Source organism: Nycticebus coucang, chromosome 4 (assembly GCF_027406575.1).
Source record: "Nycticebus coucang isolate mNycCou1 chromosome 4, mNycCou1.pri, whole genome shotgun sequence".
NCBI classification, from domain to species: domain Eukaryota; kingdom Metazoa; phylum Chordata; class Mammalia; order Primates; family Lorisidae; genus Nycticebus; species Nycticebus coucang.
The window spans coordinates 132,603,979-132,631,860 of record NC_069783.1 but is presented as its reverse complement, the minus strand read 5'-3'; the positions used below and the strand labels follow the sequence as shown (position 1 = coordinate 132,631,860).

Sequence of the window (27,882 nt, the reverse complement as noted above, 5' to 3'; positions counted from 1 at the left end):
TGCACCAGCCCAACATGGATGAATCTTAAAAATACTGTGCTAAGTAATAGAAGTTAGAGGCAGAAGCCCTCACAGTGTATGATTTTATTTATGTGAAACATCCAGAATAGGCTAATCCATAGAAACCGAGAACGTATTAGTGGTTTCTAGGGGATGGAGAGAGGGTGGAATGGGGAATTCCTGCTAATGGGTATAAGGTCTTTTTTGAAAGTGATAAAATGTTTTGAAATTTGATAGTTGTGATCATTGCACAACTGTATGAATGTACTAAAACCCCCTGGACTGTATTATGATATGCGAATGAAGCTGTATTTCCACCATCTTTCTAGAACTCCAGGGGCAGGAAGGCCTGAATGCTGAGAGATGGAGCTTGGTGAGCCCAGGACAGACTTCAAGGTTGGGTGACTGCTCCCAAACTGGCCCAGTCTCCATTGCCTGACCCAGGTCAACGCACCACCATCCCCCATGCCCCTTAATCACTGAGTCTACATACCCCATGAACCCCAGATGTCCCCCTGTCCTCGAGCCTCCTGGAGTTCCCTTTTCCGTTAGCATCCAAATGAGATCACTTGAATCAGAGCGTTCATTTCAGGTAGTCCAGGCCCTACTCAGCTTCTGAGGGCATTTGGTGCTGCTGGAGGGGAAAGAGATAGAAACAAAAAAGTCCTGCCTTTCTCCTGAGTCGGTCCTCCTTGCTATCTTTTTATCTTTTTCTCCAGTTTTGTAAGTCTCCTGCAGCTTGTCCTCTTTTCCCTCAGCTTGTTATTGTCCTTGGGGCCAAAGCCAACCCAGCTTCACCATTCAAAGCTCACCTGCATGTTGCCCCATATTACCTTTCCAAACATATCCCCATAACACTTCACCCCGGATTGGCTTCCAAAGCCTTCCTTCTGTTTGCTGTCCAGCCCTGGCAAGGGCAGCCACATCTGTCTCCATCCCATATCAATCTTTCTGTGAGAAGCTGACCCTGGTTTCTTGCACCCACTAGGTCAGGTCTTTCCGGAGAGAGTCCCACATCTGGGTTTCCATACACCACACCCTAGAGGCCCCAGCTAGATGCTTGGCTTTTCTAACACCCAGACCACACTTTTTCTGCTCTGCCAGAGCAAGGCAGGGATGGGGATCTGAAGAGTTGACCTCACTGAATGCAGGGAAGGGGGGATAGTATAACTCAAACTCCAGTCATTTGAACTGTCCTTGTGAATTACCTACAGGGTACAAAATCTGCAGTTAGCATCTGTAAGGGTCTTTTTTTTTTCCTTTATTAATTGGTTCAGGTTTATGGAGGGTAAAAGAATTAGGTTATACTGTTTGCACTTGTTAGGTAAAGTCCCTTTTACAGTTGTGTCCCCCACCAAGGGATGTGCCCCACCAGAGACCATGACCCCTTCATTCCCCTCTGATCTCCCCCATTCCCTTATTCCTCGACGCCCCACCTTGAATCGATTTGAGTTTTTCTCTAATGTGAGTATGTATTAGATCGTCTACTGCCTTCATATTAGAATTGAGTACATTGGATTCTTGCTTCTCCATTCTTGTGATACTTTACTAAGAAGAATGTGTTCTTTTCTTTTTTTTACATATACATGTGTTTATTAGGTTTCCATTTTTTTTGCCTTCACAAATTAAAAAGGCTTAAGATTTAATAGCAACAATAATGTTTAAGATAAGGGCCAGAAACAAAACACTCGTTTTTTGTTTTTTTCTTTTTAAGAGATGGGATTTTGCTTTGTTGCCCAGGCTGGTCTCAAACTCCTGGCCTTAAGTGATGATCCTGCCTCAGCCTCTCAAAATGCTAGGATTACAGGCGTGAGCCATCACTTCAGCCAGAAGGCAGGAATTCTTACCAAAGTTAGGTCTCCTGGATTTCTGTCTGCAGTGTCTGGTTGACAGAGGAGGGTAAAGTTTGCCTTGTTCTTTTCTTTACAAATTTGGATGTGTAGGAAAAGAGCATTTGTTTCTTTGAATTATGATTTTTATGTCAACTTTGAATAATGAGATTCAGAAAATATTATTACGTATAGAGTGTATTCAAGTGCAAAGTTTGAGGTAACCACCTGAGAAATATGTATAGACCCCAAAGAGATGGCATAGTGATCCAAAGTGGGAGTTTGGAAAGTTCTAGCAGGTTTACAACAGTTTCCATATAAGGCCAGAAGTTACAGCAATTTGATTTGTACATTTGTTACATTCTAAGGAAAACTGCTTTAATATTCCATTCATAGAAGTAATGTTCTGAGGGGATCTTATCTCTGGCACCACTCTGTCATTTCTAATCATTTATAAGAAAAAGCAGAAGTCGTGATGCATACATTGTGACTCAAGCTACACAGCCACATTCCTCTCAAGGCTCAGAATAACTGGAAGTTCCAACAGCTTAAAGTTTGAATTACTTAATATCGCACTTGTGAATTTGGTTCTGGGTGCACATTGGCTGGTGATCCACAGCCTCCCAGTAATAGTGCATGGTTTCCTGGCCTCTGTCTTTCTTGTGGTTTAAGGAGGAAAATCATAAGATTCTTCTTCCAGCTTGCTTTGGGTCTCAAGAGCTTGGTTTTGTGACCATTGAAAATATTCTTTTTGGTCTCTGCTAGCCAGGGGTCACATGTTGACAGGCTTGCGGCACCGTGCCACTGGCCAGCTGCTAGGAATCAGAGACACATAGTCTCTCTTGTCACTTGCCAGCTCCCAGGGGACTTTAATTGTCTCCACCTTCCTTGCCTGGTTAACAGTGAGAGCTGTTACTTTCTCAGGCTATCTTGGGACAGACTTCACATCTCCAAGGGGACTACATCCATCTTTTCCAGCTTCTTTGGATGTACTTTCTGTGTCATCGTTAAGCCATTAAAGTCTTATTGATTTTGAGTCACTATGAAAACATGCATACCTTTGAAGATACGGACTTTTGTATCTAGAAATATTTTTTAAGAGTGCCGTCACCCTAAACAATTGTCCTATCAGGCCAGGCATGGCGGCTCACAACTGTAATCCTAGCACTGTGGGAGGCTGAGCTGGGAGGATCAGTTGAGTTCAGGAATTCCAGGCCAGTCTGAGCAAGAGTGAGACCCAGTCTCAAAAAAAAAAGACACAAAAGTATGTGCCAGGTATAGAATTAGGGACTCCTTTAGCAAGATTAAAGATAATAGTTAAAATTCCTCTGTAAATTCTCCTCCTGTGCTACCTTTTACCTCCAAGTCCCTGCCCCTTGAACCCTCAGAAAAATCTTTTGGATCTTTGGGCCCCTGAGTTAAACTTCTCTACCTCAAAATATGGCCCTAGCTCTTCAGCAAATTTCTTTTACTCCTAAAATTCCCCTGGCTTCTCCAAATATCCTTTAAACACCCATCTGTCTACTTTAACTTCCCTTTCCCTGAAAAATTTATAGACCACTCCTCAGCCTGATCACCAGGCACAAAATATACTACTTATGTAACTGTTGAAAGACCAGAAATGAAGGCTGACTCTGGAATTTGCAGCCAGATTTGCTTTATTGTACCTTCAACTCCTACTTCCCAGGACTTGGCAATCAAAATGAATCAGCCAAGTCTTCCCATATTAAAGAACCTAAAGAAAAATGTATTGGACTGTCCTACACTGAGGGAAAAAAATATATTAAAAACAGGTGGCCCCTGTGGTTCAGTGGGTAGGGCACCGGCCCCATATACCCAGGGTGGCAGGTTCAAATCCAGCCCTGGCTAAACTGCAACAACAACAAAATAGCCGGGTGTTGTGGTGGGCGCCTGTAGTCCCAGCTACTCGGGAGGCTGAGGCAAGAGAATTGCGTAAGGGGAGTTGGAGGTTGCTGTGAGCTGTGTGATGCCACGGCACTCTACCAAGGGTGATAAAGTGAGATTCTGTCTCTATAAAAAAAAAAAAATCATAAAAACTACTCTAGATCTCTCTGATGGTAACAAACAAATATGCCCCCAACTACCCCTTCTTGGAAAAAAAAATCTATATCCTTTCTCTGCTGGGTGCAGGGGCTCATGCCTGTAATCCCAGCACTCTGGGAGGCAGAGGCGGGTGGATTGCTTGAGCCCAAGAATTGGAGGTTGCTGTGAGCTATGACACAACAGCACTCTACCCAGGGCAACAGCTTGAGATTGTCTCAAAACAAAACACAAGAAAAAAACAAAAATCAGAAAACTTGTATCCTTTCTCACTTGTCTTGAAAGTGTAAATCTTATCATATCTTTAAAACTTAAGTATCTGGAGGCTGAGGCAGGTGGATTGCTTGAGCGCAGGAGTTCCAGACCAGGCTGAGCAAGAGTGAGACCCCGTCTCTACTAATAGAAAAACTAGCTGGGCGTGGTGGTGGTAGTCCCAGCTACTTGGGAGGCTGAGGTAAATAGATCTTTTTGTTAGGGTGAAAAGAAAGCAAGCCAGACTCTATTTGTTGTAACTTTTGTTCCTGAAAATCAGTGGGGAGACAAAAAGCAAGCCGGACTCCACTTTGCTGTTTACCCCTCTTCTGTTACATGTTAATACCTTCCAAACTGGTTCCTCTTGTTTACCCAACCACTGTGTCACTGTAAATGTTCTTAGCTAAAATTGCTAGTGATGTGTTGAGGTTGTGATTGTGACCCTGCTGATTACAGCTTTTATGATCATGCCCTTACAACTCTAAACGTTTCTTGTAAGTTCCTGTCCCTACCCTGCCCCTTGATTTTGTACCTATTTTGTAAGGAAGAAAAATTACTAATCGCTCTTGTCATTATAGCATTGTGTAAAATAACTAAGTGCCCTACCCTCAGGATTCCCCCTTTAACTGATATTTTTGCTACTGGAACAATGTTTCTTTGCCCGGGGAAAATTTTGCCCTATAAAAGCCAGGACCCCAGACAACTCGGTGCTGCTCTCAGAAACCCCACGGTGGGACCCTGAGGCAGTCGCTGGCTGGCCAGCTCTTCAATAAAAGGACTCTTCTGTAAATTCAGCTTGTTTGCCAGTGTGGTCTTTGTGGAACTCCTGGGCAAAACACTCCTGAGACCAAGAGTTTGAGGTTACTGTGAGCTATGATGCCACGGCACCCTACCCAGGGTGGCAGAGTGAAACTATCTCAAAAAAAAAAGTTAAGTATCTGAAGAATTAATGAAAACAACCCCTACATCTGCCCATCTGACACAAAATGAAAGAAAAAAGCAGAATGTTTAACTTTTTAGGTGCTTTACTTCAATAATGTTTTTCTTTTTTTTTTTTTTCAGTTTTTGGCCGGGGCCGGGCTTAAACCCACCACCTCCAGGATATGGGGTTAGCACCCAACCCTTTGAGCCACAGGCACTGCCCTCAATAATGTTTGATAATTGTCTAATTGTATGTTATAAAAACTGCCAGCAAAAGAATAACTTAATATAATGACTAACTTTGTTTAATGTTTCATAAAGTTTTCACAATCATAGTTGTTAAACAACATAAACTCATAAAAGTGGGGAAAATTTATAAATCAATTTTTCAATTATGATTATGTTTTAGGGCCAGGCGCGGTGGCTCACGCCTGTAATCCCAGCACTTAGGAAGCTGAGGCAAGTGGATTGCTTGAGCTCACAGGCTTGAGACCAGCCTGAGCTAGAGCAAGACCTCGTCTCTAAAAACAGCTGGGTGTTGTGGTGAGCGTCTGTAGTCCCAGCTGCTCGGGAGGCTGAGGCAGGAGAATCGCGGAAGCCCAAGAGCTGGAGGTCGCTGTGAGTCCTGTGACATCATGGCACTCTACCGAGGGCGGTAAAGTGAGACTCTGTCTCTACAGAAAAAAAATAAATAAATAAAATAAATAAATAAAAAGGAGTAGGGCACCTGCCCCATATACCGGAGGTGGTGGGTTCAAACCCGGCCCTGGCCAAAAACTGCAAAAAGAGAGAGAGAAATGTTAAACTAATTAGGCTTGTTTGATATGTTCAATTTACACAGGAAGCATTGCCAAATACATGATTTTTAACCCTCTCTTAAGTTATATTTGTTGTGTGTTATTAATATAAAAGTTCCAAAGGGTTGGGCAGCGCCTGTAGCTCAGTCGGTAAGGCGCCAGCCCCATATACCGAGGGTGGTGGGTTCAGGCCCAGCCCCGGCCAAACTGCAACCAAAAAATAGCCGGGCGTTGTGGCGGGCGCCTGTAGTCCCAGCTGCTCGGGAGGCTGAGTCAAGAGAATCGCTTAAGCCCAGGAGTTGGAGGTTACTGTGAGTTGTGTGAGGCCACGGCACTCTACCGAGGGCCATAAAGTGAGACTGTCTCTACAAAAAAAAAAAAAGTTCCAAAGGATCAAAATTTGGGATATGTTCTAGTATAATATTACAAGTCATAATTTTGGTTAATATCTTAATGTTGTATATCACAAAAATAACCAAGTTTCCTTTGAATGATGTTAAGAAAGTCTAACCAGATCTTTAGACTGGCCATTTTTGAGTCTTCTGTCTTTCACAGACAATTGTTTTACTCTGATACTTTCCTGAAAGCTGTTAACAATCAGCTACATCCCCTTGATTGCACTAATGTACACAGCTATGATTTAACAATAAAAAAAATTTTTTAAATAAACTATTAACAGCCAAAATAAAATCATTAATTGAATGTTAAAAAATTAAAAAAAAAAAAACAGTCAGCTACAGTCCAAGATCACTGCTTCTTCAAAGAGATTCATGGAAAAGACTGACTCTGTAATACAGATTTCTGATAACTTTAAGATCATACCATCATTGGCTCGGTGCCTGAAGTTCAGTGGCTAGGGCACCAGCCACATACACCAAAGCTGGTGGGTTTGAATCAGCCTGGGTCTGCCAAACAATGACAACTACACCAAAAAAAAAAAAAAAAGAAAAAAGTAGCCGGGCATTGTGGTGGGCACCTGTAGTCCCGGCTACTTAGGAGGCTGAGGCAAAAGACTTGCTTAAGCCTAAGAGTTTGAGGTTGTTGTGAGCTGTAACGCCAAAGCACTCTACCCAGGGCGACAGCTTGAGACTCTGTCTCAAAATAAATAAATAATAAAATAAAATAAAATAAAAAAGGTCATACCATCAGACTGGGTAAGAATTTCCGGAACTCAGGTGGCGCCTGTGGCTCAGTGAGTAGGGCAGTAGCCCCATATATTGAGGGTGGCGGGTTGGAACCCTGCCCTAGCCAAACTGCAACAACAACAAAAAAAGCATTTCCTCTGTGTGTGGCTCAAAGGACGCCGGTCCCATGTGCTGGAGGTGGCAGGTTCAAACCCAGCCCCGGCCAAAAACTGCAAAAAAGAAAAGAATTTCCAGAACTCTAGTAGAAAAACTGGATTCATAAAACAAGCAAAACAAGTACTAATTACCTAGGACTGAAGAAACGGATAAGAAAAACGTTTTTTTTCAGCCGAGCGTGGTGGAGCTCATCTATAATCCTCGCACTCTGGAAGGCCGAGGCAGGTGGATCACTTGAGCTCAGGAGTTGGACACCAGCGTGAGCAAGAGTGAGACCTTGTCTCCACCAAAAAAAATAGAAAAACTCGGGCGGCTCCTGAGGCTCAGTGAGCAGGGCGCTGGCCCCATATACTGAGGGTGGTGGGTTCAAGCCCACCCCCGGCCAAACTGCAACAAAAAAATAGCCAGGTGTTGTGGCAGGAGCTTGTAGTCCCAGCTACTCGGGAGGCTGAGGCAAGAGAATCGCCTAAACTCAGGAGTTGGAGGTTGCTGTGAGCTGTGATGCCATAGCGCTCTATCAAGGGTGATAAAGTGAGACTTTGTCTCTAAAAAAAATAAAAAAGAAAAGAAAGAAAAAAGAAAAACTGGCTGGGCATGGTGGCAGGCGCAGTGGTGGGTGTCTATAGTCCCAGCTATTCTGGAGGCTGAGGCAAGAGGATTGCTTGGCCCCAGGAGTTTGCTGTGCACTATGACACCACGGGACTCTACCCAGAGTGATAGAGTAAGACTGCCTCAAAAAAAAAAAAAAAAAAAAGGCTTTTTTAGGCAGGCGTTGTGGCGGGCGCCTGTAGTGCCAGCTACTCGGGAGGCTGAGGCAAGAGAATCGCTTAAGCCGAGGAGCTGGAGGTTGCTGTGAGCCGTGTGACGCCACGGCACTCTACCGAGGGCCATAAAGTGAGACTCTGTCTCTACAAAAAAAAAAAAAAAGGCTTTTTAATTTTTTTTCTCACCAGGGCAATGCAGCCTGCAGTGTATAAAGACAAAAAAATGTGTTCCTATGAATTATTTTTTAATGGCCCTTTTATTTGAGACATTGCTGGTTCTTTAATGTTTTGTTTCCCAGATTTAAGCACATCTTTTTATATTTTCTCTTGGGCTATATCTATGGTTTATAGCAATTTGGTAAAGTATACCTTTCCAAACAAAATTAAAACATTTATCTATTTCTCCCCACTTGATCCTTCACTGATATAAACTATCCATAAGGATTCTTATTTTCATGGCAATGTGGTCATTTGCATAGTTTCGAAAGAATTTATTCTTCCAGTTGAAAATACTGGTGGGGCGGGCACCTATGGCTCAAGGAGTAGGGCGCCAGCTCCATAAACCAAAAGTGGTAGGGTTCAATCCCGGCCCCGGCCAAAAACTGCAACAAAAATAAATAAATAAAATAAAGTATACTAAAAAAAAAAAAAAAGAAAGAAAATACTGGTGATAATACTGGGGTTTTGTTTTCTTTTCTTCCTTTTCTTTTTTCTGTTCTTTCTTTTTTCCTTTCTTCTTTTTTTTTATTTATTTTTGAGACAGTCTTACTTTGTCACGCTGGGTAGAGTGCGGTGGCGTCATAGCTCACAGCAACCTCAGACTCTTGGGTTCAACCAATTCTCTTGCCTCAGCCTCCCAAGTAGCTGGGACTACAGGCACCAGCTACAGCACCTAGCCATTTTTAGAGATGGGAGCTGGCTCTTGCTTAGGCTGGTCTTGAACTCTTGAGCTCAGGCAATCGTCTGCCTTGGCCTCCCAGGGTGCTGAGATTACAGGCGTAAGCCACCGCACCTGGCCCATTCCTTTTTTATTTTATTTTGTTTTTCCTTTCTCCTCCTTCCCTCTCCTCCTCACCCCTTTCCTCTCATCCCTTCCTTCCCTCTCCCCTTCCCTCCCCCTCTCCTCCAACTTCTCTCTTCTCCCCTCCCCTCCCTTTCTCTTCCCTTTCTAACAGGGCCTCACTCTATCACCCAGGCTGGAGTGCAGTGGTGCAGTCATAGCTCGCTATAACCCTGAACTCCTGGGCACAAGCCATTTTCTTGTCTTGGCCTCTTCAGTAGCCAGTACTACAAGTGCGTGCCATCACGGCCAGCTATGACTGTAACCGAAATTCCATATTTTCATTTCTTTTCTTTTAATTTTTATTTTTCCCAGGCCAAACTTCACTGGGAAGGAATTTTATATTTTCAGATATGACCGGACAACTTGAAGGAACAAAGGTTGACTTGATAGAGCCGATGCTTGTATAGCTCCTTTGGAAAAACTGGCTTAAAAGGTTGCTTGCTGGCCTTACAGGTGAGTAAGGACTGCCGCTTCCTGGCAGGTTCAGGAATCTCAGATATTCCAGGGACCTGGAGTAGAGAGGAATTTCCCCAAATCTATTGGTAGTGCAGGTGAAGTCTAATGGTGAGCTCTGGGCTTGGCTTCCTAGCCTTGAGAGGCTTTTATAATAAAAGTCAAACTGGAGAGTCCTTATTTTATTCACAACAAGGCAGACTTCAAAAGAGCTAGATGTTGCTGGGCAAGGTGGCTCATGCCTGTAATCCCAGCACTCTGGGAGGCCAAGGCAGGTGGATCACTTGATCTCTGGAGTTCAAGACCAGTCTGAGCAAGAGGGAGACCCTTTCTCTACTAAACATAGAAAAATGAGGCTCGGGGCCTGTGGCTCAAGCTGCTAAGGTGCCAGCCACATACAACAGAGCAGGCGGGTTTGAATCCAGCCTGGGCCCACCAAACAACAATGACGGCTGCAACCAAAAAATAGCCGGGCATTGTGGTGGGTGCCTGTAGTCCCAGGTACTTGGGAGGCGGAGGCAGGAGAATCACTTGAGCCCAGGAGTTGGAGGTTGCTGCGAGCAATGACGCCAGGGAACTCTACTGAGGGTGACAAAGTGAGACTCTGTCTCAAAAAAAAAAAAAAAAAAGGGAACAAAACCATGTTGTAGGTGACAGCAGTGAAAATGGTGGAGTAAAGACATCTGAAAATTCATCCCTTCATAAAAACAACAAAAATATGGCCAAAATGTCCAGAATCAATGTTTTCAGAACTCTAGAAATTTAATCAAAGTCACAATGCAGCAACCCAAGGAGTGTTTATTCAGGAAAAATGGCTAAATTTCAGTAAAAACAGTGAGATTTGTGTTGTTTTAGCTTACCCTAGACCATCTTTTGCTCCCAGCTCAGTAGTAGGCTTAAAAATAGCACACATCTGGGTGGCACCTGTGGCTCAGTGGGCAGGGCACCAGCCCCATATACCGAGGGTGACGGGTTCAAACCCGGCCCCAGACAAATTGCAACAAAAAAATAACCGGGCGTTGTGCCGGGCGCCTGTAGTCCCAGCAACTTGGGAGGCTGAGGCACGAGAATCGCCTAAGCCCAGGAGCTGGAGGTTGCTGTGAGCTGTGTGACGCCACAGCACTCTACCAAGGGCAATAAAGTGAGACTCAACAACAACAACAAAAAGTAGCCCACATCTCTAGTACCAGAGGGAGCAAAATGGAGCCAGAGCTCTTTCAAAGCCACAATTCCAATGAACTGTCATTATTTGACATGTTTTTTACATGGAAGACCTTCCTGGAAAGGCTTGCTTCTATTTGACCTAAAAGGGTGTTTGTGGAAGACAATTATAAGAAGTGTCTTAACATGGCAGCTACATGAGGCGATGGGTAAAAGTTGGCACCTTTTACCAATAGATGGCTTGGCACCTGCAGCTCAAGCGGCTAAGGCAGCAGCCACATACACCAGAGCTGGCGGGTTCAAATCCAGCCCGGGCCTGCTAAACAAGAATGACAACTACAACCAAAAAATAGCTGGGCGTTGTGGCGGGCGCCTGTAGTCCCAGCTACTTGGGAGGCTGAGGCAAGAGAATTGCTTGGGCCCAGCAGTTGGAGGTTGCTGTGAGCTGTGATGCCACGACACTCTACCCAGGGTGACAGCTTGAGGCTCTGCCTCAAAAACAAACAAACAAACTAACAAAACTTAATAGAAAAGGCCTAGGAATGAGATATCCATAGGAACTCTGAAATACTCCAACATTTCCTTGTTAAACTGGAAGACCATGAGTCATATTCCTTGAAATCTGGAAGGTCATATACATATTTAGGACTGTGAGCATTGTCAGGAAACATCAGAGAAGTCCCTAACCTCTCATCCATGTCAGATTCTGAGGTTCTGCACAAAGCAGGAAATGAAAGCTAAGGCAGAGCTATAAAACCATCTTGCTGAGTGCTGAAGGTACGCCCTAACACGCACACAAGCCCCTTGGGAAATTCTCGGAGACTTACTGGTTCTAGACATTTAAGGAAATCTCTGTTCATTCATCAGCAGACTAACCTAACCTAGTAGAGATTTCAGTGGCCACACGTGACAACACAAATTAGTTCCAAAAAGTCACTAAATAAATTAATAATAACTACTATAATAAGCAGCAGTACACACCAAACCCTGGGGGCAGGGATCTGATTTCTAGAATTGTTACATTATACGTAGTATTATTTAAAATATCCAATTTTCAACACAATTTATAAGGGGCACAAAGAAACCATGCACAGGGGTGGGTGTGGGGGTTGGAAATCAGTAGATACTGTCCCTGAGGAAGTCAAGATATTGGGCTTACTAGACAAGAATTTAATTCAACTATTTGAAATATGTTCAAAGACGTAGGGAAAACATTTACTTCTATAGATTAAAGTAGATCAAGGATGGGTACACAGAAGCCTAAACAAATACTAAATGAGAAACTTTGCCTTTTTGGGCCATGTGGTCCAAGCATCCATCCTGAGCATAATTGTCCTCAGGATGGGGTTTATACAAAAAGAGATGTAACAGGGGAGGGGAGCGCGCGGGGCGGAGGTGGGGGCGGGGCTTCCGGGAGCTCCGTTCATCCGGAGTGAGGCCTTCTAAGGAGCTGTGCTTTGTAAGGTTTTATTTTAGTTCACAACTCCCCTTTTGGCCGAGATCCGCCAGAGGCAGCATCGACGGTCAAACTCTTACTCTGTTATATTGGTCACCAGTGAAAGGTGTAAGCGGAGATGAGATGACACCAGAGCACTCTACCAGGGGGTGACAAAGTAAGATTCTGTCTCAAAAAAATAATAATAATAACTAAAAATAAAATCTTAAGGCTCCCCCCTCCAGCTGACTAATTGGACCCCCCTCTTGGCCAAAGGGCTGAGTTGCTAGCGCTAAGAGGGGAAGTCAGAAATGCCTCATCAAGCCCCCTCCCTTCTGGGAGACTCGTTAACAGACCTGAGGCTATAGAGGACAAACCTGTAGGTCCTCTGCTTACTTAACAGTTCACTGGAGTCTAGGTATTTGTCAGATGTGTTGTCTCTAATTAACAGATGTCCTTAACTTAAAGGATCCCAAGCCTTTAGACCCGGGGTCCTCAAACTGCGGCCCGCGGGCCACATGAGGCCATGTGATTGTATTTGTTCCTGTTTTGTATTTTTACTTCAAAATAAAGTTTGTGTAGTGTGCATAGGAATTTGTTCATAGTTTTTTTTTTTGAACTATAGTCTGCCCTCCAACCGTCTGAGGGACAGTGAATTGGCCTCCTGTTTAAAAAGTTTGAGGACGCCTGCTTTAGACAAAGCTTCATTTCTTTAACCAATTACAAATCAAAGAGTTTTAAGACCCACCTATAACCTGTAAACCTCCATTTTGAGAGGTCCCACCTCTTTAGGCCAAACCAACTTACACCCTGCCTGTATTGATTTATGACTTTACATGCAATGCCTGTCTCCCTGAATTGAATAGAAGCAAACTAATCCAGTCACAGTGAGTCCACTTGCTCAAGGTTTCTTGGGCATGGGTCCAGGCCATGGTCCTCAAATTCAGTTCTTAGAATAGACCTCTTCAAATTATTTTACAGAGTTTGCCTTCTCTTCTGTCGACAATGTTCAGTGAAGGTGGTGAGTTCAAGACATTTGTACTGATGCCATCTAAATCTCTTGGTGGAGGGATCTAATGAATCTGGTTCTTTGGTGTGAGGGCAAAAGAAAAACAGACCCTTGTGTTCTTCCTCTATGCAAGGCATCAGTAAATTAACAAGGGAAGAGAAGAGGTCCCTATAAGACCAGCCTCTGTAGAAACTGTTAATCAGTTCCACACACACCCTAAACCCCTCCCTCTAACCCAAAATGAATGGTGTGAAATTAGACTTCCAAACCTCAAGACAGGTGGACAGTCTTTTCCAAAGTCAAGTTTAGAAGAGGATCTTCACCTTGAGTCTAAAATTTCCTTCAGGCCATAGATCATATATACCTACCATGATCTGCTTGTGTCACAGAGAAATTATTGAATTTTGAGCTGAAAGAAAATAAAACCTACATAGCTTTTTTTTTTTTTTGAGACAAAGTCTTGCTTTGTTGCCCTTTGTAGAGTGCCATAGCAAGACAGCTCATAGCAACCTCAAATACTTGGTCTCAAGTGATCCTCTTTCCTCAGCCTCCCAAGTAGCTGGGACTACAGGTGTCCACCACAACCCCTGGCTATTTTTTTCTTTTTTAGAGACAGGGTCTCATTCTTGCTCAAGCTAGTCTCGGACTCCTGAGCTCAAGAAATCCACCTGCCTCAGCCTCCTAGAGTTCTAGGACTACAGGTGTGAGCTACTGTGCCTGGCCCCTCTACATTACTTGTTGAAGGGTAGTCAGGAAAGCAAGTATATGGAATTAGGCTAAAGTAATGTATTTTCTTTCTGAACATTTTTTGCACTATAGCTTAACATGAACACCATTTTCCCCCACAGTGCAAAGATGCCCACAGATCATTCTTCATAGTTATATATTTTTTAAAAAAATAAGGTATGGGGTGACAGGGAGAGACGTGCCCTATGGCAGATTTTCTGGAATTCTTTCTGCTTTATTTATTATTATTATTATTTTTGGCAGGTTTTTTGGCCGGGGGCTGGGTTTGAACCCGCCACCTCCGGCATATGGGACCGGCGCCCTACTCCTTTGAGCCACAGGCGCCACACTGGTTTAAAAGAAAAGAAACTGACTCTGGGTGGCACCAGTGGCTCAGTGCGTAGGGCACCGGCCTCATATACCAAGGGTGGTGGGTTCAAACCCAGCCCCGGCCAAACTGCAACAAAAATAAAGAGCCAGGCGTTGTGGCGTGCGCCTGTCGTCTCAGCTACTTGGGAGGCTGAGGCAAGACAATCGCCTAAACTCAGAAGTTGGAGGTTGCTGTGAGCAGTGTGACACCACAGCACTCTACCGAGGGCAATAAAGTAAGACTCTGTCTCTACCAAAAAAAAAAAAAAATAAATAAATAAATAAAAGAAACTGACTCTGAGAAAACATGCTTCCCCTTTTGCACCCTGGAGGACTTTGTGTTACGCTTCCTCCTTTGTGGCTAGACGCTGTATACATTTCAGCGGTTAGAAACTCTGTACATGAGTAGGAATCAAAGTTATATTCAAACGTAGGATTTCAAGGACAATTCACATATCAAAGCAGCATTGTTGGGGCTCCCAAGACAATGCTAATTTGAGCATTACTTGCTTGACATCTTTTATCACCCATTCCAAAGATCATTTCTAGGGAAAGCAGAGCATGTCATATGGAAGTTACACAAGTCTCCTGGCCTCTTTGTACCTTAGTTTCCTCACCTGAAAATATTGGATGGATCCTTCCTGTGAAATATAAATATAACTTTAAAAAAAATTAAAAAAGAAAAATTGGATAGATCTTAAGATATGCTATTCAGAGTTCATAATGAGCTGATACCTAGTTAACTGATAACTGAATGATGCTTTTACACATAGCTTTTTATGTGTTCATCTATTTAACTTACACCTTGTGTAAAAATTGCATTCCATGCCACGCCTGAAACGTTCGGAAGCTCAGTTCAGTGATTAAATTGCAACCAAGATTTCTACAAAAAACAACAAGAAAAAGGAAAGACATAAGCCGATAAAGAAGAAGAAAAGATATTCTTTCAGAGCATTCATCATTTGGCAGTGATTCTAACTTATATATGACAAAACATAACCTCAGTACTTTCTCTGTACACGAAGGAAATTTCGCCGTAGAAGATATTGGCTTATGATTTATACTTTATTGCATTTACTATACATGCAATGTGTAGATACGAAACAGTGAATGCTCAGCCAATACTTGTGTTGAGAGATCTTTATTTCTCTATGACAGAGTTTTGCAACTTCAGTGCTATTGATATATTAGCTGTATAATTCTTTGGGGGATTTGTCCTGTACATTGTAGGTCAACAACATTCCTGGCTTCTGCCCACCAGGTGTCAGTAACATACCCACAGTTGTGACAACTGAAAATGTCTCCAGGCATTGCCAAATGTCGTCTGGGTACAAAATCCCACTAGTTGAGACCATTGTTCTATTATGATCCCCTCTGATCTGTGTAATAATTCTCACACTAATAATTTTGTGTGTAATAATTCTCACACTAATCTTTGCTAGAGATTAAATGAATTTGCTATAAATTTTAGTAACTTTCTACTAGTAAAATTTTAATCATATTTCAAAATGAATAGCAGAGGGTTTATAAGTTTAATAAAAGTTCCAAATGTAATGAAGTTCTATTTGTAACTTACACATACTGCAGAAATGGTAGTGATTCAAAGGTACGTCTTTCAATAAATTGGATTTTATTGCAGGATAAATCTCTAGAAAAAGTAAAAGAAGACACTGCCTTGATTTGATACCAAATTAGTGGGAACAACTAGTAGCATTTAGAATGATAATAATGAATATGTAGCTTTTGTCTACATTCTAAACTTTTGGACTTGTATTTGAACTTTCCATAGCCCCCTAATGCTCCCTGTATTTCATGATTTTCACCAATAAAATATGCAACTGTAGATCTTAAAAGATTTTGGATGTAATCTTTCCCTGGGCAGCAGGAGACTTGACTAAACAACCTTTTGTAGCCTCATCAAATTCTAGATTAGAAGCTTCAAGTTTTTATTTTTCTATATAATTTCTAATATGAAAAGGAATAACCTCACATTTTACACCTTTCTGGTTTAATTCTGTTTTTCTAAGCTAGTTCAATACCAAAAGAGATAAAAGATATCCTTTCACATCCTTTGAAAGGAAGTTACCCTTCTAATTAATACATAACTTTGAACTAATTCAGAATTATACCATATTAATAGAAATTCATTTTGGTTTTATATTGCCTTAATATTCCATGAAAGCAATTTTTTCGGTGGTACAGTGATGGGACGTAGCAAAAGGCAACACGGAACTGGATTTTTATTTGAAAACACCCCTTAACTATAGTTGACTATTTCACTTGACTCCAGTTTATCCCTCGCTCTTCACCTGGCTGTTGTCACTCTGTGCTGACTGGTATCTCTTCCTTCTAAACCAGTGGTTTTCAACCTGTGGGTCGCGACCCACAGGAACTGTGTATTAAAGGGCCGCGGCATGAGGAAGGTTGAGAACCATTGTTCTAAACTATCCTGCACACAATTGACCAGATGAACTCTCCAGAAGTGATTCTCAAAGACCAGCATATGGGAATTTATGAAAGATGCGAATCCTTGGCCTTACTCTAAACTGACTGAATCAGTAGCTGTGGAGTTGTAGTCCAGAACCAAGGCCTAACAAGACCTCCAAGTGCTTGTGGTGCAGACTTAAGATGGGCGTAAAGCATGGTGGTATAGCATGGTTCCCTGCGATGGCTTTTGCTTGGCATTCAAAGCCCTAGAAAGTCTGGCTCCAGTCTCCTACTCTCTCTCCTTGCACTCTACAGGTACTCAAAGCATTCCTCAAATACTTTGCTGTATTTTGCCTTTCTCCCATTTCCCTTTTCCAAGTTTGGACTATTTCCCCCCAAATCTGTCTAAGGAAATCTGTCTAAGGATATCTGATGGCCTTCTGATAGATCCTGTTCTAGCAGCATTGCTCTAGGAACATCTTCTCTGATCCAAACTCAAGTCTTTTCTCCTTCTTCTGTGCTCCAGAAGCAGTTTGTCCCTCTTAGTGCCCATAGCTATGTCTTCTTTCCAATGCAGTTATTTTTGCTCCCATTTCTTTTAAGTATAAACTCCTTGAAAGCAGGGATTAGGTCTTGCTCATCTGCAAGCCCACTGTGTTTAAAATTGACACATGAGAATACAGTAGAACCTCTCTAAGCTGATCACTTGCTGGACTGTAACAAACCAGGCAACTACAGTGGTGGTCGGCATAAGGAACTTCCACTGAGCACATGTGGCGCATGTCTGGTCTGTGAAAATGAGGTAAAATTATGGAAGTGGTCAACCATGGAGGTTCTACTGTATTTATAAAATGAGTGAAAAGCTGAGAACGAGGAGAAGAAGAAAAAAAAATGTTTTAAAAGAAATGCAATTTTATTACTTTGTATCCTTCTTCTGGGCCTTTGCAACCAGCCCTTTGTCATCCTCTTAGTGCTTGTCTCGTTATGGTTGATGCTTACATGTTTGTTTCCCCTGTGAAATGTTAAGTTGTTAGAAGGGTAGGAATCCTGTCTTACTCATCTCTCTGACTCTAATATTAGGCAAAGTGGTTGGCATATTCTCTTTGTTTTTTTAATTGGTTGGCATTTTTTAAATGAATGAGAATATATCCTAACATGAAAGATTAGCTTACAAAATATGCATATGTCATTGTGGAAGTAAGGAAGGGCCTACTCCATTGAGCAATTACGTCATTTACTTTTTTCCCCAAATGTGGCAGAGGTGCCTAAGAAGACCAGTACAAAAGTAGTCATGCCTTTAAGGCCTAGAAGGTTAGATCATTCAAAGGACTATTTTTAGTGTCATGTACCTACTTCCCTTAAGTCTTCTACATTTGAAAGAAGAATCTATTTGCTAAAGAGCAACATTAGTGAGCTTAATAAAGATTAATGATGTACACACTTCTTGACTACACTTCTTTGCCGTGGGCAAAGGATAAAACTCAGACTTTCATAGCAAGGGATATAGTATCTTCTTATCTTTAAAAAGATAGAAATAAATACTATGCAAATATTCCCTCCTTGGCAATAAGGCAGGAGAAATTTTCATTTTGTAATTTGGGAAGAATTAGGAGCATTGGTAATATGCTTATTCATTGTAAACATTTCTAGCTATACCATTTAACCATAATTTAAACAACTTTTTTTTTTTCTTTTTGAGGCAAAGTCTCATTCTGTTGCATCAGGCCAGAGTGCCATGGTGTCAGCCTAGCTCACAGCAACCTCAGACTCCTGAGCTCCAAGCTATCCTCCTACCTCAGCCTCCCGAGTAGCTGGGACTATAAGCACCCACCATAATGTTTGGATAATTTTTCTATTTTTTAATAGATACAGGGTCTCACTCTCAATGAGGCTCGAACACATGAGCTCAAGGGATCCTCCTACCCTGGACTCCCAGAGTGCTAGGATTACAGGTGTGAGCCACTGCACCTGTCCTTAAACAACTATTTTCAATAAGAGTATAGTAATTTCTGCTATGAAATCCTCACTGCCAGCCTATTCTCTTAAATATATATATTTACTATATGATTAAATTAAATCATATCTATATGATTTTCATATAATGTTCTTATATTAAATATTTAATATTCTTTAATATTTTATATTCTTAAATATATTTATTCTTTATAATTCATCTGCTTATTTAATAGTTAAATGTTAATTTAATTCAGATTAAATTATCAAAAAATTCTGGATTAATGGCATTCAAACTAGTGTAGATGGTCTATATTTTCCTTTCCTTTCCTTTGAGCAACAACTTAAAGTTTAATTCTTCTCATGCTACTAAACCAACTTTTTCAAATCCTTCTTCTTTCTTTCTTTTTTTTTGCATTTTTTTTCAGCGGGGCTGGGTTTGAACCCACCACCTCCGGCACCTAGGGCTGGCACTCTACTCCTTCGAGCCACAGGCGCCACCCAAATTTAGCCTTTTTCTGAAGGCTAAATAGTAATATTTTAGGCTTTGTAGGTCACATATGGTCTCTGTTGCATATTCTTGTATTTCTTTTTCTTTTACAGACCCTTTAAAAATGTAAAAACCATTCTTAACTTACAGGCTGTAAATAAAAACAGACTGTGGATTAGATTTGCTCTATGGGTTGTAGACTAAATATAAATATAAGCAGATGATATATAAAACTTATAAAACAAGTTTCAATGGGTGCCAATAATTGCTCAGATGTTATTACCACTTTTTCCTTATAAGCAAAGTTTTTTTCTATCCGTATCTTATCTATATGATTTTAAAAACTAAAAATGCACAGAGATGGGCTAGAGACGGGCTAAAACTCTACACGGATTTAGAGAACTGCAGCATTTTATTGCTGAAAGAAGTTTTAGAGATTATCTAATTTGAACCCCTTATTCACTTTACGGATCATATCACTAAAAGCTCATAAATAAATATGATTAATTAACTAACTTACAAATACTGGAGGGATAGCAGGCCTTCAAATGAATCTTTATGTAATTCGGTCAAATGATTTTCACTGAGAATTCTGAAAAAGGATAAGGTTATTTGTTATTTCTTTTTTAAGATTTTATTATTGTTTCGGGTTAATCTGAGGGCACAGAGAAATAGGTTACAATGTTTGCATTAGTTAGGTAGAGTTCCTCTTATAATTGTGTACTGCCCCCAAGAAGTGTGCCATACACTCGAACATTGGGCCCATTGAGTGGGAGCACCTCCATCCTCCTCCTTCCCCTCTCCCTGCTCCCTCTTTCCCCATCCCAGACCTTGAATTGATTTGAGTTTTTCTCTTATGTGGGAATGTATCAGATTATCTACTGGCCTCATGTTAGTATTGAGTACATTGGATTCCTGCTTCTCCACTCTGTGATACTTTACTAAGAAGAATGTGTTTCAGTTCCATCCAGATTAATACAAAAGATGTAATGTCCCCATCTTTTTTAATGGCTGAATAGTATTCCATGGTATACATATGCCACAGTTTGGTATATCCATTCCTGGGTTGGTGGCATTTAGGTTGTTTCCACATTTTGCCAATTGTAAATTGAGCTGCAATAAACAACCTAGTACAAATGTCTTTATGATAGAATGACTTTTTTTTTTCTTCTGGATACATGACTAATAGTGGGATTTGAGGAATAAAATGGGAGATCTAATTTGAGTTCTTTGAGGATTCTCCATACTTCTTTCCAAAGAGGTAGAATTAGTTTGCAGTCCCACCAACAGTGTAAAGGAAGAGGTTATTTCTAAATAAAAATGCAAACTATTTGCCATATAGGACTAACTCCTCTCTGTGGAGGAAACCTGGGTAATGGTGCCAATTGAATACACTAATTCTTATTTAATTTCAAGGTGGCAACATCTGCTTTGTTTTCATTCAAACCTTTTTTCACATTTTCCTTTTTGTGTCCAAATCTCTACACACACACACACCCCTACCCACTATTCCCACCAAATTGTATATTTAATGCTTAGTGTCTAGATCACAAAATACCTGTTAGAACCAAACTCTGGTTCTAATCAAGACCAGCAGAACTGCCATTTCCTCATCTCTTTCCCCCCAATTTTTTTTTTTTTGTTCTTGTTGTTGCTTCTTTTGAGACAGAGCCTAAAGCTGTCATCCTGGGTAGAGTGCTGTGGCGTCACAGTTCACAGCAACCTCCAACTCCTGGGCTTAAGAGATTCTCTTGCCTCAGTTTCCCCAGTAGCTGGGACTACAGGTGTCTGCCACAACACCCAGTTATTTTTTGGTTGTAGTTGTCATTGTTGTTTGGCAGGCCCAGGCTGGATTTGAACCTGCCAGCTCTGGTGTATGTGTCTGGCGCCTTAGCCGCTTGAGCTACAGGCACCGAGCCCCACATGTTATTATTAAAGCCCCACATGGACCTATGTCAGGCTACAAGTGAAGTCAGTAGGCTTTTCCCCCCATTTAAAAAATGTTTTGTTGTTGTTTTTTTTTTGAGAAATACAATGCGCATAAAATGCATATAACTTAAATGTTCAGTTTAAATAATTGTAAAGCAGGTACCCATGTAATATCATCACATCAAGAAAGAGTACCATGAGCATCCAGAAGCTCGTGTGGCCCTTTCCAATCACAACCCTCTCTCTGACCTCTGAAGATAACCACTATCTTAACTTTTATAGTAATTTCCTTGTTTTCAAAATATAGTTTTACCTGTTATATGTCAGTCATACACAACATACTTTAGTTTTGCCTCTTCCTGAACTGTATATAAATGGAATCATATTACAAGGGGACAAACTTTAATGGAAAATAAAATGACATCTCTATTTTCAAAAATGAAAACTCAGAGATCGCCTATACAAGTTGAACTGATGACACACAAACTACTGTATTTTTCCAAAATAACTTCTGTATCTAAATTGACTGCTTTAATAAATTAATAAGAAAATGATAAAAACAATTGAAAAGGAAAATGGATAAAGGACAGAAAACTCAGAAGAAACACAAATGTTCACCAACTTTTAACAAATAAAGGTATTTAAATTCAAGAGTAATCAGAAAAATTCAGACAGGACCCTTTTTGTTCACCCATCATATCAGCAAAGAGTTGGAGAATACTCAGTGGTAAAATGCTATCATATTCTGTTGAGTATAGTATAAGTTGGCACAACTTTTTTGAGGACAATTAAAATTTAATACCTACATTGTCCTCATATCAACCATTCCATTTCTAGATATCTGTTCTACAGAAATATTTGCCCAAGTTTACAAAGAAGCAGCAATGCACCTAACAAGAAAACTGGACATAGGAGGGTGTCGCCTGTGGCTCAGTGAGTAGGGTGCCGGCCCCATAAACCGAGGGCGACAGGTTCGAGCCTGGCCCCCACCAAAATGCACCAAACTGCAACAAAAAAATAGCCGGCGTTGTGGCGGGCGCCTATAGTCCCAGCTACTCGGGAGGCTGAGGCAAGAGAATCGCCTAAGCCCAGGAGTTGGAGGTTGCTGTGAGCTGTGATGTCAGGGCACTCTACCGAGGGTGACACAGTGAGACTCTGTCTCTAAAAAAAAAAAAAGAAAAGAAAACTGGACATAATCTAAACATCCATCCATAGGGGAATTATTAAATAATTCATGCCACATCCATAGTATGGAATCCATAATATGGAATGATGCAAGAGTTTAAATGAATGGGGTAACCCTCTAAGTGCTGTGAAAGAAAAATCTAACATGTATCATGAAGTGAAAGAATCAAGTTGTAAGATGTTACCATTTCTATAAAACAAAAAACGTAAGGCCACACAAAAAATTCATTTTGCTATATGTAAATATGTATGTAGGCAAATACTTGGGAAAGGTCTGGAAGGATATGCACCAGACTTAGGGGTAGTGGTTACCTCAGGGACCAGGCATCAGGGCACAAGGAGGGTTTCCATTATACCTGTTATTTAGTTTTTATATATTAAGAGTATAATGTGTATTACTTACATAATAAAAATACATTTAAATTGCCTCTTTCTTTTAAAGAGAGCCCAACAAATTTAATTTTAAAATAATCATAGAATTATAATCAACAGACATTGATTTGAGATGTGGAGGAAGAAATACCTTTCCTTAGAAGCGTTGACCTCAAAATTCTGGACCAGGAAGGATCTTACAATGCAGCTAAGTTTTTGTACTCATATCTGGAGAGAGTATACTCACAGTCTCTCAGTCCAACGGTATGATTTCCATACATTCTCATCAATGTAAGAAATAGCATTTCCTTGGAAATTTCTGTGAAGAAACACAGGCGATATTCAAATACAGAAAATACTTCCAGTTTTCTCATTTCCAGAGCTATGAGCTTCCTAGTTTGCACAATTAATCAAGAAATAATGTGGGGATTCCTGGAGATTCCAGGTGTCTCTGCAGCAGCCTCTGTCACCCTGTGACCTGCAGGTACTGGGACATCTCGGGAGCTGGGAAGTGATGCACAGCCAGAAAGAAGAAGGCGGCACCGAGGATTCTGAGCAGCGTTTGTCTCTGCAGTTGGGCTCTGAGCTACGGCCTCCTCTTCAGCTGTTCCCTTTCCTGGGGATCCTAAGTGTCTCTGCAGCAGCCTCTGTCACTCTGATTCTGCAGAGAATTGACCTGCAGGACACCGGGACATCCCGGAAGCTGGGAAATGCCCAGAGCTGTCTGAGCAGCTGTCTGCCTGCAGCGCCCAGCATCCCCCCTCGTGGTAACATTCAAAAGGTCCTCAGGGAAGATACCAAAGGAATGTTGCCATTCAAGGACATGTCTGTTGAATTCTTTATGGAAGAGTGGGCCTGCTTGGACCCTGCTTAGCAGCATTTGTATGGGGAAGTCATGTTAGAGACCTACAGAAACCTGTTCTTCCTGGGTCTTACTGTCTCTAAGCCAGAACTCATCCCCTGTCTGGGGCAAAGCAAAGAACCCTGGAAGGTGAAGACACACCAGACACTAGTCAAGCACCCAGCTCTATATACTAATCATACTGAAGACCGTTTTCAAGAGTGGGGCACAAATATTTTATTTCCAGAGATGATCCTGACTAGATATCAAAGCTATGGCTCCGAGAATTTAAACTTAACAAAATATTGGGAAAGTGTGTATAAGTGTGATGAGCAGAAAGTAAGTTACAGTGGACTTCACCAATGATTAACAGCTACCTATGGCAAAGTATTCCAATGTAGTAACTCTTTGAACACCTTCAGACAATTGTTAAATCTCAATGGACAAATAACGATATATACCTTAGAGAAAACTTTTAATTGTAAAAGCTATAGGAAAGCCTCTAACTTCTGGTCACATGTTACAGAACATAAGATCACTCATATTGGAAAAAACAGTCCAATGCAAAGAAGGTAGCCAAGTTTTTCAGTCTTGCTCAAGATTCGATACTGGAGAGAAACTGGACATGTGTGAAAATGATGGCAAATGTCTTAGCCACAGTTCAAAATATCGTAACCATGAGAATTTTGATACTGGAGGAAAAACCTGCAGCTATAAGTAATGTGACAAACTTACCAAGCAACACTCACACGTTTCTGGACGAGAAAAAGAATTGATTCTGCAGAGAAACCTTTCAAATGTGAAGAATGTGGCATAACCTTTAACCAGCACTCTCTCCTCTTTAGACATCAAAGAATTCATTCTGGAGATAAATCCTACAAATGTCAGGAATGTGGCAGAGCCTTTAACAAGTACTGAAACCTTTCTGTACATCAAAGAATTCATTCTGAAGAGAAACCCTATGGATGTGAAGAATGTGACAAAGCCTTTAAACACCACTCACACCTTTCTAGACATCAAAGAATTCACTCTGGAGAGAAACCCTACAAAGGTCAAGAATGTGGAAAATCCTTTAAGTACTACACAAGCTTTTCTAGACATCAAAGAATTCACTCTGGAGGGAAACCCTACAAATGTCAAGAGTGTAGCAAAGCCTTTAACTGTGACTCAAACCTTTCTGTACTTCAAAGAATTTACTTTGGACATAAAACTTACAAATTTAGAGAATGCACTAAAGCCTTTTTCCTTAGTTAAACTCATAGTGAACATAACAGAATTTCTTGTGGAGAGAAACTCCACAAATGTGAAGAAGGGGGCAAGGCATTTATACTGTACTCGACCCTTTCTGTTCATCAGAGTAGTCATTCTTGAAAGAAACTACAGTGGTCAAAATGTGGCATAGACTTTCATTAGTTTGTGAACATTTCTAGACATTTAAGAATTTATTCTGGAGAAAAACCTTTTAAATATGGACAGTGTGGCAAACTCTAACTCAAATTCAATCCTCACTGTACATAGAGGAAATCACACAGAGAGAAACCCTCCATTTGAAGACTGCGGCAGTGCCTTGACCTGGTGTTGATAGCATGCTAAGCATAGAAGAATTCAAACTGGAGAGTAAGCCTACAAATGTGAACAGTGTGGCAATGACCTTAACCAGAGCTCAAACCTTAACATACGAACATTCATATTGGAGAGAAATCTTCCAAATATCGATAATGTCGCAAAGGTTTTCAGTGGTCCTCAGTCTTATTAAACATCACAGAAACCATAGGAGGGAAAATGGAAACGATGTGAAGATGTGGCAGTGCCTCATGCCAGTATGCACTGTTTTCTGTACACAATAGAATTCATGTGGAAGAGAAAGTCTAAAAAGAAAAAGGAAAAAAAAACCCCAAGACTTCAGCCAGGCACAGTGACTCATAGCACTCTGGGAGGCCAGGATGGGTGGATTGCTTGAGCTCACAAGTTCGACACCAGCCTGAGCAAAAATGAAGACCCCTGTCTCTACTAAAAATAGAAAACTGAGGCAAGAGGATCACTTGAACCCAAGAGTTGCAGGTTGCTATAAGCTATAGCACCATGGCACTCTACCAAGGGTGACAGCTTGATACTTTGTCTCAAAAAAGAACAATCCAAGACTTCAGATGAAAGGACCGGATTGGGTTGTGGGGAGAGGTATGAATGGTCCCCTATCATTGAAGGTAAGTGGATGTACCTGAATTGCCTCACCACCCAGAATTGGTCATATTCTCCATTAGTTGGGTCGTGGTCTTCGTACTTCTTTCCAGTGTTTGTGTGGCATATAATAAAAAAAAAAATGGCCATCTATAATAATTCATTTGCAAATCTTACTTGATTTTGAAGCTATAGGATGCATCAACTGTTAGCTGGGATTCCTGGAGTTTAGTTTTTAATTCTAATAGCAAAACACTTCAAAGTCTACTTTAAGATCCTAAGAAGGACCTTTAATGCAAAATCTTAACAGCTTCAGGAGCTTTCTCACCTTGAAGAAAGGGAAAATGAAGATATTGTGGCACTTCAGAAGCAAAGCCTGACGTCCTTCTGTGCTTTAGAGGTGCTGCTGCCGTTCTATGAGTGCAGGAGCCGTGGAGCTGGCGGCAGAAGAGCCTGTACATAACCTGGAGGAAGGTCTGTTTTCAGTCGGGGAAGTATCTCTCTTTTTTCTTAGTTTCTGAAACTTATCATTTTAGATACCTATCAGCCCCCCACCCCTGCCCCCCCCCGCTAAGCTACTAAAGTCCTGGGCAGAGTTTTTCTCCCTTATTATATAGGTTTTTGTTTTAGGCAATTCCTGATAGAGCCTTTAAGTTAAAAATTTTAGAGCTGACTTCCTACCAAAAAGCTGAGGAGGAGGAGGGAGATAATGTTTTTCTAGTTTTTGGTGAAGACCTTGCTTTGTGTTAAAATAGTCCTTCAGATACAGATCTCTTGTGACCTTCTGTTGTCTCAGCAAAATCATCATCTGAAGATTAAAAAAAAAAAAACCTCCTGTGTAAACGTTCAGTCCGTTTCCTACTCATGGAAGGGCTTGAGTCAAAAAAAGAGTCACATATGGATACCTAGTTAGGGTATTAAGTTGGTACTGATACTAAATTTTTCTATAATCCATGGCCCCCAAGCTTAGGGCTGTGACTTAAGAGAGAGAGAGGTGGAATAGAGCAGGTGCCTGTGGTGACAGCCAGGGTCGGTCGAGCCAGACCATCTGCACTACCACCAACCCCTTGATGGGTAGGGTCTATAGTGGTGTAGCCTCAACTGGTCAATTTGAAATCTGTGGGTGGTATAGAATTGTACCAAGTTCCTGGCTTGTATCTCCCTTCTAGTTCTTCAGGAACTTCCAGCTTAGACAGAAGCAGTAAAACAAACAAACAAACAAACAAACAAAAAAAAAACGAGCCCTGCCAGCATGTGCTTACAACAGTGCCATTCATTCAGCCATAGGCTTGTATTCTGTCTACCCTAATCACTAAGATAGCGATCTAAGAATCATGAATGTATTTTCATTTTTTAAACACTTAATAACCAATTATCATTCAAATAAGCATTTAAAAACCATTTGTTTTGGTTGGATTTAGGACCATTATCATTCCTTATGAAAAGGAAGATAGCTCAGAGGCTTGCTATTCAGAAAGCTTTGTCAGATGCATTACAGAAACTATTGATTGTGGTTTTAGTTAAGACTTCTTTAAATTTAATTTTTCTCATTCATGTGTATGTGTGTATCTGTATGTGTTTATCTATTTTTTGGGAGGCAGAGTTTAACTCGATTGTCCAAGCTAGAATATAGTGGCATCATCATAGCTGACTACAACCTAAACTCCTGGGTTCAAGTGATCCTCCTGCTACAGCCCAGCTAATCTGTTTTCTAGAGATGGTGTCTTACTCTTGCTTAGGTATGTCTTGAAGTCCTGGCCTCCATCAGTCCTCCCACATCAACCTCCCAGAGGACTACAGGCGTGAGCCAGTAAGCTTAGATATTTTTATAATTTTAAATAATACTTATTTTTTTTTGAGACAGAGTCTCACTTTGTCACCCTTGGTAGAGTGCAGTGGCGTCACAAATTCTTGGGCTTAAGCGATTCTCTTCCCTTCACCTCCCAAGTATCTGGGATTACAGGTGCCAGCCACAATGCCTGGCTATTTTTTTGTTTGTTGGTTTTTGTTTAGCAGACCCTAGCTGCGTTTAAACCAACCAGCCCTGGTACATGTGGCCAGCACCCTAACCACTGAGCTACAGGCACCAAGCCAAAATGTCTGTTGTTGTTGTCTTTTTCTGTTTGTTTGTTTGTTTGTTTTATTTTGTTTTATTTAGCAGGTCCAGGCTGAGTTCAAACCCACCAACACCGGTACAGGGGGCCAGCACTCTAACCATTGAGCTATAGGTACCCAGCCAATTTTAAATAACTTTTAAAAATAGAGACAAGATCTCACTATGCTGCCCAGGGTAGTCTCAAACTCCTGGCCTCAACCAATATTCTTGCCTCAGCCTCCCAAAGTACTGGGATTTTGTAAAGTTAAGT

At 41.3% G+C, this 27,882-nt stretch overlaps 1 long non-coding RNA gene across 2 annotated transcripts; it reads right to left on the bottom strand.

The window, feature by feature from the left end:
- Positions 1–25,941, bottom strand: LOC128583293 (uncharacterized). Of its 2 annotated transcripts, XR_008379439.1 has the most exons (6): positions 25,845–25,941; positions 22,745–22,816; positions 19,532–19,603; positions 15,718–15,789; positions 14,944–15,024; positions 1–634 (listed from the first exon to the last, which is right to left on the bottom strand). It is a non-coding gene; the product is annotated as an uncharacterized LOC128583293 (long non-coding RNA). The 2 variants fall into 2 exon arrangements; XR_008379438.1 differs by lacking the exon at positions 25,845–25,941 and having other exon boundaries at positions 22,745–23,230.
- Between the last annotated feature and the right edge of the window lie 1,941 nt (positions 25,942–27,882).